This window comes from Myodes glareolus, chromosome 16, assembly GCF_982192425.1.
Source record: "Myodes glareolus chromosome 16, mMyoGla1.1, whole genome shotgun sequence".
Taxonomy (NCBI): domain Eukaryota; kingdom Metazoa; phylum Chordata; class Mammalia; order Rodentia; family Cricetidae; genus Myodes; species Myodes glareolus.
The window spans coordinates 14,496,558-14,506,073 of record NC_142041.1 but is presented as its reverse complement, the minus strand read 5'-3'; positions in this window follow the sequence as shown (position 1 = coordinate 14,506,073).

Genomic DNA, 9,516 nt, shown 5'->3' with positions numbered 1-9,516 from the left:
TCATGAAATCCCTTAACTATAATCCCCTATAAATCAAAATTTTAAAAAAACAGACCACATGCTTCCAACATATTATGGCACAGAATATACATTATTGTTCCAAAACAGAGGAAAGGGGAGGTAATGAGGAAATACTGGACCAAAGCAAAACCAAAACCAGTTGGGCAAACTCCAAACTCTGCATCTCCATGCCCTTTGTCAAAGCACTCTACAGATCTTTAACTCCTTTCAGCTTTGTTGACTGCAACACACTTCTTTCTCTTGGACTGGTTCCACTCCCTGTTAACTGTTCATCTCAGCAGGAATCCCATGCTGCTGGTATCTCTAACATCTTGGGGTCTTCAAGGCAATCCAAGCGTCACATTCACAGCTTCATACAATGGCATCTCTGGGCCTCCATTCAGTCACACCACTGAATGACACACGCTTGGTCTCAGTGGCTTTCCTTAGTTGCAGAGGAAGGTTCCATAACCCCTTTCTTCAACCCTTGACTTTAAAGTCAGAATCATGTGATCAAAACTGCCAAGTTCTGCTGCTCACTGGGGCTGGAACTTGGTCCCTTGCTTAATTACATCTTCATCAGTTTTCTGTTTTCAATTGTTTCCTTCACTGACTTAAGTAAGCTTGGCTGTCCTGAAACTGGGTTTATAGACTAGGCTAACCTCCAACTCAGAGATCTATCACCCTCTGCCTTCTGAGTGATGGAGTTAGGGGTGTGTACCACCATACCCAGCTCTAAACTTTTCTTTAACTCCTATTCACTTTTCTTTACTTCTGTTTCATAGGTTGGAAGCTTAGTTGGGTGGAGTCTTACATAAAGTCAGCATTCCCTTTATTCCATTTCTCAATCTATTTATCTTCTTGAACACAGAACTTAGTTCCATTCCACTTCAAGGTGTCCCTTTTCTCCTCAAATTGTACATTTTGCATTTTTCCTTGCTCAGTTTGCTGGGTTTTATTATAGATCAGTGTAACAGTAGTATGATGTTTTTTACTCTTTTCGCTTCTTTTGGAGAGACCACCACCCAGCTCCCAAATGAATCACAGGGAGTCTTATTCTTACTTATAAAGGTCTGGCCTTAGCTTAGCTTGTTTCTCATCATCTTTCCTTAATTCATATTATCCTATTTACCTTTGGCCTCTGGGCTTTAGCCATTCTCTTACTTCTGTAAAGCTTACTCCACGAATTGCTGTATAGCTGGATGACTGGCCCCTCATGTCCTCCTCCTTCTCTAACTACTTCTCCTCCCAGATTTCTCCTCTTATTTATTCTCTCCACATGCCAGCCCCACCTATCCTTTCTCCTGCCTCACTATTGGCCATTCAGATCTTCATGAGACCATCAGGTGTTATATATAGGCAAAGTATCACAGCTTCGCAGAGTTAACAAATGCAACGTAAACAAAAGGAACACATATTAACATAGTATTCCCCAACAGATCTGTATAAGAGTAACCACTAATAACCATATGAGAGTGTCAATACTAGGCTGTTTTGAGATTTTCCTATGCCGGTGGAATTAATTCAAAAGTCTTCAGTTTAGTCTGACACCAACAGCCTTGCCAAACTGGACAGGGAAAAACTAACAAGACATCAACCCTACACAAAGAATTACAGGCAACTGAGTAAAGCCTGGGGAAGCTGTCTTCCTTCAGAAAGAGCACACTAATTGGTTGTCCCGTGCCAACTGGTCAGCCCTGAAAATATACATACAAATAACATTATCCAGGCTGAAAAACTTTTTTGAGGAATAAATATGTATATGTATATGCATAAAATAGTAGGGCAAAAAGAGATTATAAATTTTAAGATGAGTGAAGAGGGATATATGGAAAGGTTTGGAGAGAAGAATGGGAAGGAAAAAAATATTATAATTATCTTTCAATCTCAAAAGTAAAAATAAATCTAAAAATCATGATATATATAATTCACCATCATATGTCTCAGGGGAAATATAGGGTGGGAGGAAGTTGGGTGTGATGGCTTGTCTCAGTTAGGGTTTTTATTGCTATGAAGAGACACCATAACTACAGCAACTCTATGAAGGAAAACATTTGATTGAGACTAACTTACAGTTCCAGAAGGCTAGTCCATTATCATCGTGGCAGGGAACGTGATTGCATGCAGGCAGACATGGTGCTGGAGAAGGAACTGATCCACAGGCAACAGGAAGTGAGCTCTGGCCCACACATATCTTAAGCATATAAGAGCCTGCCCTCATAATGACACACTTCCTCTAACAAGGCTACACTTACTCCAACAAGGCCATACCTCCTAATAGTACCACTCCCTATAAGGCAAGCATTCAAGCACAAGAGTCTGAGGGGGCCATACCTTTCAAATGACCACATGGCTCAGGCCTATTATCCTAACACTTGCAAAGTTGGGACAGGAAGATCATCAATTCAAGGCCACTCTGGGCTATAGAGCAAGTTCTGAGCTTATGTGGACTCTGTGCTACACAATAAGAAGAAATCTCAAAAAAAATTAAAACAAATTTATGTGTAAATTTTCCTACTATTTTTATTTTTTCAAGTTTTTACAAACTTGAAGTCATTTCAAAACAGAAATTAAGGGAAAACATTAATTACCTCTTAACTAAAGCAGCCTTTGTCTCAGTTAAGTCTTTCACACGAAGCACACTCACACTCCTGTAACATTTTCTGCATTATACAGAGACTGACTGAATGGAACCACCACCAGCGCCTGTAAAAATACCTCCAAAAACAGATCCATGGCAAGGTTACTAAGCAACTAAAGCACCTGCCCTGACTATATCAAAGACAAAGTCAGGTTTTCCTTTTTGAAATCCATTTAAATAGAACTATTTTCTGCACTTCTTTTTTTTTTCATAATTTTTAATGTTCAAATCCTCCAAAATCCTTCTCAAGGGTTGATTCACATTTCATCCAAACCATTGTTTACACAGAGATTACTGAAGATAAGAGCCCACATTAATTTCAGGGAGCAGGAGGACTCTCAGTCTGGGATGTGTTTGCTTGGGGGTGATCTGCTCAGACTGTCTGCTCCATGGCTGCAGTCACTAGACTTGTAGGAGCAGGGGTGGGTGAATAAACACATAAGTACATCCAGACACAAATACACTATCAAAGAGTAAACTTTTATAAGGATTGGAGAATCATCACTGTCCTTCATTTACCAAAGAATCTTGGAAAGACCTGAGCAGCTCTGAAAGCAGCCTTGGGCTTCTTCAGGAAACACTGCTGCTGGAGTCAAGGATTGGTAGGGGGCCAGCTAATCCCTGCACATGTATGTGACTCAAGTGTTGTGGGATATTTGATCACACTATTTGAAGATATGGTTCTGTCCTTCCTCACCTGCCCAATTGAGCAGCTTCTAATTGGTTTACTAAAGAGCTGAGTGGCCAATAACTAGGTAGGAGAGTGTAACATGAAGGGGCCTGCTTGTTGGGGTTTCTGTTCCGCCTGGTACCCCACAACCGGCAACTCCCAAGGAAAATCACACACAGTACTCCATAAGATTATAAACTGATTGACCCATTAGCTCAGGCTTCTTGTTAACTCTTATAGCTTGTATTAACCCATTATTCTTATCTATGTTAGCCACACAGCTCAGTACCTTTCTCAGCGTGGCAGCTCACATGTTGCTTCTTCAATGATCTGGGCAGGAATGGCGGAGGGAGCTTCCTGCTTCCCAGAATACTCCTGTTCTCATCGCCCCGCCTCTACTTCCTGTCTGGTTGACCCACCTATACTTCCTGCCTGGCCAATCAGCGTTTTATTAAAATACATGATTGACAGAATACAGATAATTCTCCCACACCAGGAGAGGATAGGCGGGACTTCCTCGCAGAGATAGACACTTGGAAATAGAATCTGGTGCAAGAGTTTCAGCAGTCAGATGGGGAGGAAGTTGGACATACAGTACAGAGGAGAGATAACAAGTTACAAGGTAAAACATAGATTAATATAAACAGGTTAATTTAAGTGTTAAGAACCATTTGGGAACAAGCCTAAGCTAAGGTCAATCTTTCATAATTAATAAGTCTCTGCATCATTATTTGAGAGCTGGCAGTTCAAAGGTCTGACTATATCCAGGCTCTGGGTTAACTCTTCCTCTCTGCTGATCTCATCCAATTCTGCAAACAGCCTAAGAAGTAAGCATCAGTGTAACAAAGGGATAAATAAAGTCATGGTCAACACAAACAACAATCAGAGATTTTCCACAGAATGTTGATCACTTCAATGGGAACTTGCATGTCATAGTTAACTATGGCACCTCAAGGAGACTGAGGCGGGGGATGCTTTTAGGCACACAAAAAGAGATTTATTTAATCTACTAGGGCATAAATTCACTGGTTTTAGGAACATGAAATGGGAATTTGCATCACGTCCTGGGCAAAGGCGACCCTACTCAGGCAGGAATTCTGTCAGAGCATCCCCCTGAATTATCACAATCTTAAAGGATGAAAAAAACAAATTACAGAAACCTTGCATGGGTGGAAGGTATACAGAATCTGGGTTTCACACAGAACAAGGAGAAATGTCCTTGGAGTCATTGAGAAACCCTTGAGAAAGTACTTATCTCAGACAAGTAGACTTGAACCTGCCCCTTTTATTTCTCAGCTCCAGTTTTGTCTGATTTTGACAAGAACAATTTTGTTTTGCTAATCATCAGCCTCCTGGAAACCAAGCTGAAAAGCAAGGGTCTTAGCTTCTCTCACTTCCACAGCCATGGCTTAGCTTTTTGGGTTTTTTTAATTTTTATTTTGAGAAGTATCTAAATATTTCACCCTGCACATTTAACTATGAAGCTCTAACATTGGCCAGGAGCGATGACAGTAAACTCTCACAACAGCAGCACTCAGGCAGCTGAGACAAGAACACTGCCACAAGTTTGAGGCCAGGGTGAACTACACAATGAGCACTCACCAGTCCTTCTTAGTAAATCCCCATCTCAAAAACAAAACCAAAAAAAAAAAAAACCTCTAAAACTAAGTGACACTTTCCCCCTCCTTTTAGTAAAATGAAGACCTAAAAATATCAACTCCGATTGTAGACCCAAAGATCACACTCAAATTGCTGTAAACTTTATGAAGACACGGCCTGCAAGGTCAAGAGATGAGCCAACCTGGAGTCTACCTGGGAGCCTGCAGATTAGCGCTGTCAGAGGTCCTGATAGCGCCTAGCCAAGAGGGGGATCACACAATGCTGATGGATCAAAACACATCCTGGGTGCTGGGAGGAGGGTCTATAAGGCTCTTCCCATTGCTGAATAAATGAGTCTACTTTGCCACTTACCCGAGTCCAGGAGTCTATGCTGCTGACTCTGAGCCTTCTCATCTCCAAACAACTCAACCCAACGGGAGCCATAAGGACCCAGCTATAGTCAACAACTGTTCTTTCTTGCTTTTATATCTTAAATTAAGTGATGTCACCTGCTGAAGGAAGTTCAAATAAATACAGCTGTGGAAGAGCCTGGGGTGTCCTGCTCAGGGCCATACGGAGCTTTGCTTAGGGGGTAACCGATTCCAACCACTGAGAAAAAGGAGTCAGATTGGGATAAAATCAGCATGTGTGCTGATGAAGCAGGAAGACAAAGCTGTCAAAGCAGTCGGGCTCAAGCCTGAAAAGAGAGATACACCCAAGTGAGTGGATCTGATGCTACTTAATAGAAAGTAGGCTCAAATAGTAAGGAAAGTATGGGCTCATTACTTAAGTTTTTATCCAGACAATTTTGTCCCCAAAGAGGAAGTTTTGAGGTATGTTATTTAGTTTATTGATAGGGAAGGAAGTGATAATGAAGAAGAAAACATTGGTCAAAGGGTTCTCTCCCATACATAGGTCATGGTGAGACTGGACTTGAGCTGCACTCATCTGGCCATTTGAGCAATCTTGTTTGCCATGCTTCTCAGAGTTGGGAAGAGAGTACTTTTGCAGGTAGTGTAGTCAGTTGTTGAAATTCCAGACTGTCTGTCAGAGAGAAAATGGGAATCATAACTGGGAGAATGAGTTCTTTCTTTCTGTTCTCTTGGTTTCTAACTAGCTCTTCATCCTTGATTTATGGCATTGACTAGGTTTACTCCATGAAGTTCAGCTTCTGACATTCTGAGTGCTGGCTTCTGTGTTGAGCCTTATGCCTGCCCTTCCTGTACTGGGCTTCTCTACCTCAGTCCAGACTCCAACAGTCATCCAACACCTTTCACTCTTTCAACATGGCTTTGGTTCTTCTACGTTTTGACATGTCCATTTTTAATTTGTCTTTCCCAGTTTGCTCCAAATAAATATCCAAATGGCCTTTCTGGTGGGATTGCAATGAATGATCTGATAGGAATCTGACCCACGGGTATGATGTAACTCTACTGTATTTTTTCTTTAATGTGTTCTACTAGGACTTTGAGGTTTCACTGCATACCATATATTTTCTTCAATTTTGTCAAACATTTCATATGTTATGGTAAATTTTAATTCCTATTTAGTGGATGAATGCATGTGTTTCTCTCCATTAACTCATTTACTAGTCTGAAAGTATTTACATATTTCAGATTCTCTACATATGTGAATGAATGAACGTTCACATTTTTCTTTCTATTCTACAAGCTTCCATTCTCAATATCACCTAGGATTCATTCATACTGCAATGCTGAATATAACAAATGCCACTGACTCATCTCCAAAAAATCAGACTTTCCACCATTTAGTCAAATGTCTACGCTCTCAGTTAGGTGTTCTTCATGACATTGAACAGTACCTTGTGTCTATAATTTATAAGGAGTTTTTATGATGAACAGAAAGTGAATTCTGAGGCCCCAATTTGGGCAGACTACCTGCTCTGGTGTAGGAGGTCCTTCTTCCTAAGTGTTGCTTGTATTGGTTAATGAATAAAGAAACTGCCTTGGCTTGATAGGGCAGAACTTAGGTAGACAGGGAAGACAGAACTGAATTCTGGGAAAAAGAAGGGTGGAGTCAGAGAAACGCCATGGATCTTCCACCAGAGATAGATGTGCTGAATTTTACCTGGTAAGCCACTGCCACATGGTGATATACAGATTAATGAAAATGGGTTAAATTAAGATGTAAGAATTAGTCAATAAGAAACTAGAGCTAATGGGCCAAGCAGTGATTTAATTAATACAGTTTCTGTGTGGTTATTTTGGGGCCAAGCTAGCTGGGCAGCCAGGATGAACAAGCAGCCTGCTCCATGCAACAATGCTCTACCAGAGAGCATGATGACCACCAGAAGTCAAGGTAGGCCACCTACCCTTAGACTGTCCTCACTCTTTCAGTGCTCCCTACCCCAATCCCCACCTGAATCAGTGTGCCCCAATCCCCAACTCAAGCAGAGTCTCCCTTTGCATAAAGAGGAAGAAGTCCAAGTAGGCTGCCTGCCCACTGATATCCCCCACTCCCTCACTGCTCTCCACTCTTTTCCCAGCACCCCTCAGCCATGTCCAAGCCTGCAATTTGGGTGGAAATTCCCTGCTCTACCAGAAGCCACACTGCCTTCTAGAAGTTCAGGACGGCCATCTGCCTGAAGACTGCTTCCACTCTCTCAGTGCCACAAGTCAGTGTACCCAACACCCACCCCACTCAAATCACCATGGCCTGGTCCCAACTGAAGCTCAGGACACACTTGCCAGAAAACCAGAGAGGATAAAGAAACCAAGGAACAAAGCAACCACACCACAAAAACAAACTCAGAAATTGGCAATGAGAACTATAAACACCCGGAACCCAAATGGCTAGACATTAGCATAAGAACACAAGAACATCAGTCCTGGCAATTAGTTCTCAGTAGAACCCAGCTATCCTAATATAGTAAGCCCTGAAAATACCAAAACAACTAAAGCAAAAGAAAAAGACCTTTGGAGCTCACCGAAACTGGCCAGGCAGGAAAAGAACCAGCATAGGACCAATCTAGGCCCTCAGAATAAGGGTGACAGTTGTATGACTGGGGCAGACTGTGGGGCCACTTGCAGTGGCACCAGATTTTATCCTCACTGCTTGTACTGACTTTTTGGAACCCATTCTCTTTGGAGATATAGTAGAGAGGGCCTTGGTCCTTCCTTAAAGCAATGTGCCCTGAGGAGTGAATGGAGGATGGGGTAAAGGTGAAGGGAATGGGAGAAGGCGAGGGAGTGGGAACTGGGATTGGTACGTAAAGTGAAAAAAAAGATAGGTTGTTGTTGTTTTTTTTTTTCAAATAAAATGAAAAAAAAAGAAAGAAAGAAAAAGACCTTTCGAAAAAAAGCTTTATGGTCAAGCAGTAATGGTACACACCTTTAATCCCAGCACTCATGAGGCGAAGGCAGGCTGATATCTGTGAATCTGAGGGTAGCCTGGTCTGCAAGAGCTAGTTCCAGGACAGGCTCTAAAGCTACAGGGAAACCCTGTCTCAAAACAACAACAAAAAACATTTTATGAAGATGATTGAGGTCATAAAGAAGAAATTAATATATTTCTTAAAGAAATTGAGGAAATAGCTTCTCTAGCCAGCCAGCAAGAGAGTTTTTGCAGGTAGGCTGCCCCAATACCCACCCCCATCTACTGAATTCCTCCCTCTGCAAGTTACAAACCCCATTCTGCCCCCAAACACGCCTATCCTCCAGTAACCTCAGTAAAAGTCTGAAACACAGCTTGCTACAATACTGAAAGGACCAAGAGGTGAGTGACCAGCCACCTTGCAGGACACCACACTCTCTAGGCCTTCCATAGTGGGGTAAAACCTGGGATGCCTCCCCACCTGCCTTAGCTTATCTAGCCAGCCAGCATGAGAGTTTCTTGCTGAGAGGACCAAGAGCAACTCTAAAGCACAAGCTGTGACTGCACAGCATGGACCAAGAGAGCAAACCAGGAGGGAAGACCAAAAGAGCAGGCTGAAAGAAACCTCAGTGGCTCCCTGAGACACAGACATTGGCAGTACAGAGCAGACCAAGAATAATTCCCAAAGATTCAGACAGTCACTGCAAGGATTGGACCAAGATAGAAAGACACTGCTGGCATCAATTGAAGTAAGGGATGGGTAGGTGCCACGCGAGAATTTACCCAACAACCTAAAAAGCAGCATGGTAAGACCAGAACCCAGTGGTCACACAGCAGAAATATTAGATCATCCTAACCCAGAAGAAGCAGAAGAAAACGACTTTAAATGTAACTTAATGAAGATGATGGAGACCCTTAAAGAGCAAATGAAAAACTCCCTAAAAGACAAACAAAAAATTGGAAGAAATTAATAAATCCCTCAAAGAAATTCAAGAGAACCAAGGAAAAACAATCAAAAAGGTGAAGTGAACAGTTTAACTTAAAGACTGAAATAGAGGTAATAAAGATAACACAAATTGAGGGAATTCTGGAAATGGAAAATCTGGGTAAATGAACAGGAACTACAGAGGCAAGTATAATCAACAAAATACAAGAGATAGAAGAAAGAATCTTAGGTGTCAAAGATTGAGGAAATAGATTCATTGATCAAAGAAAATATTAAATTCAAAAAATTCTTAACACAAAAATCCAGAAAATCTGGGACACCATGAAA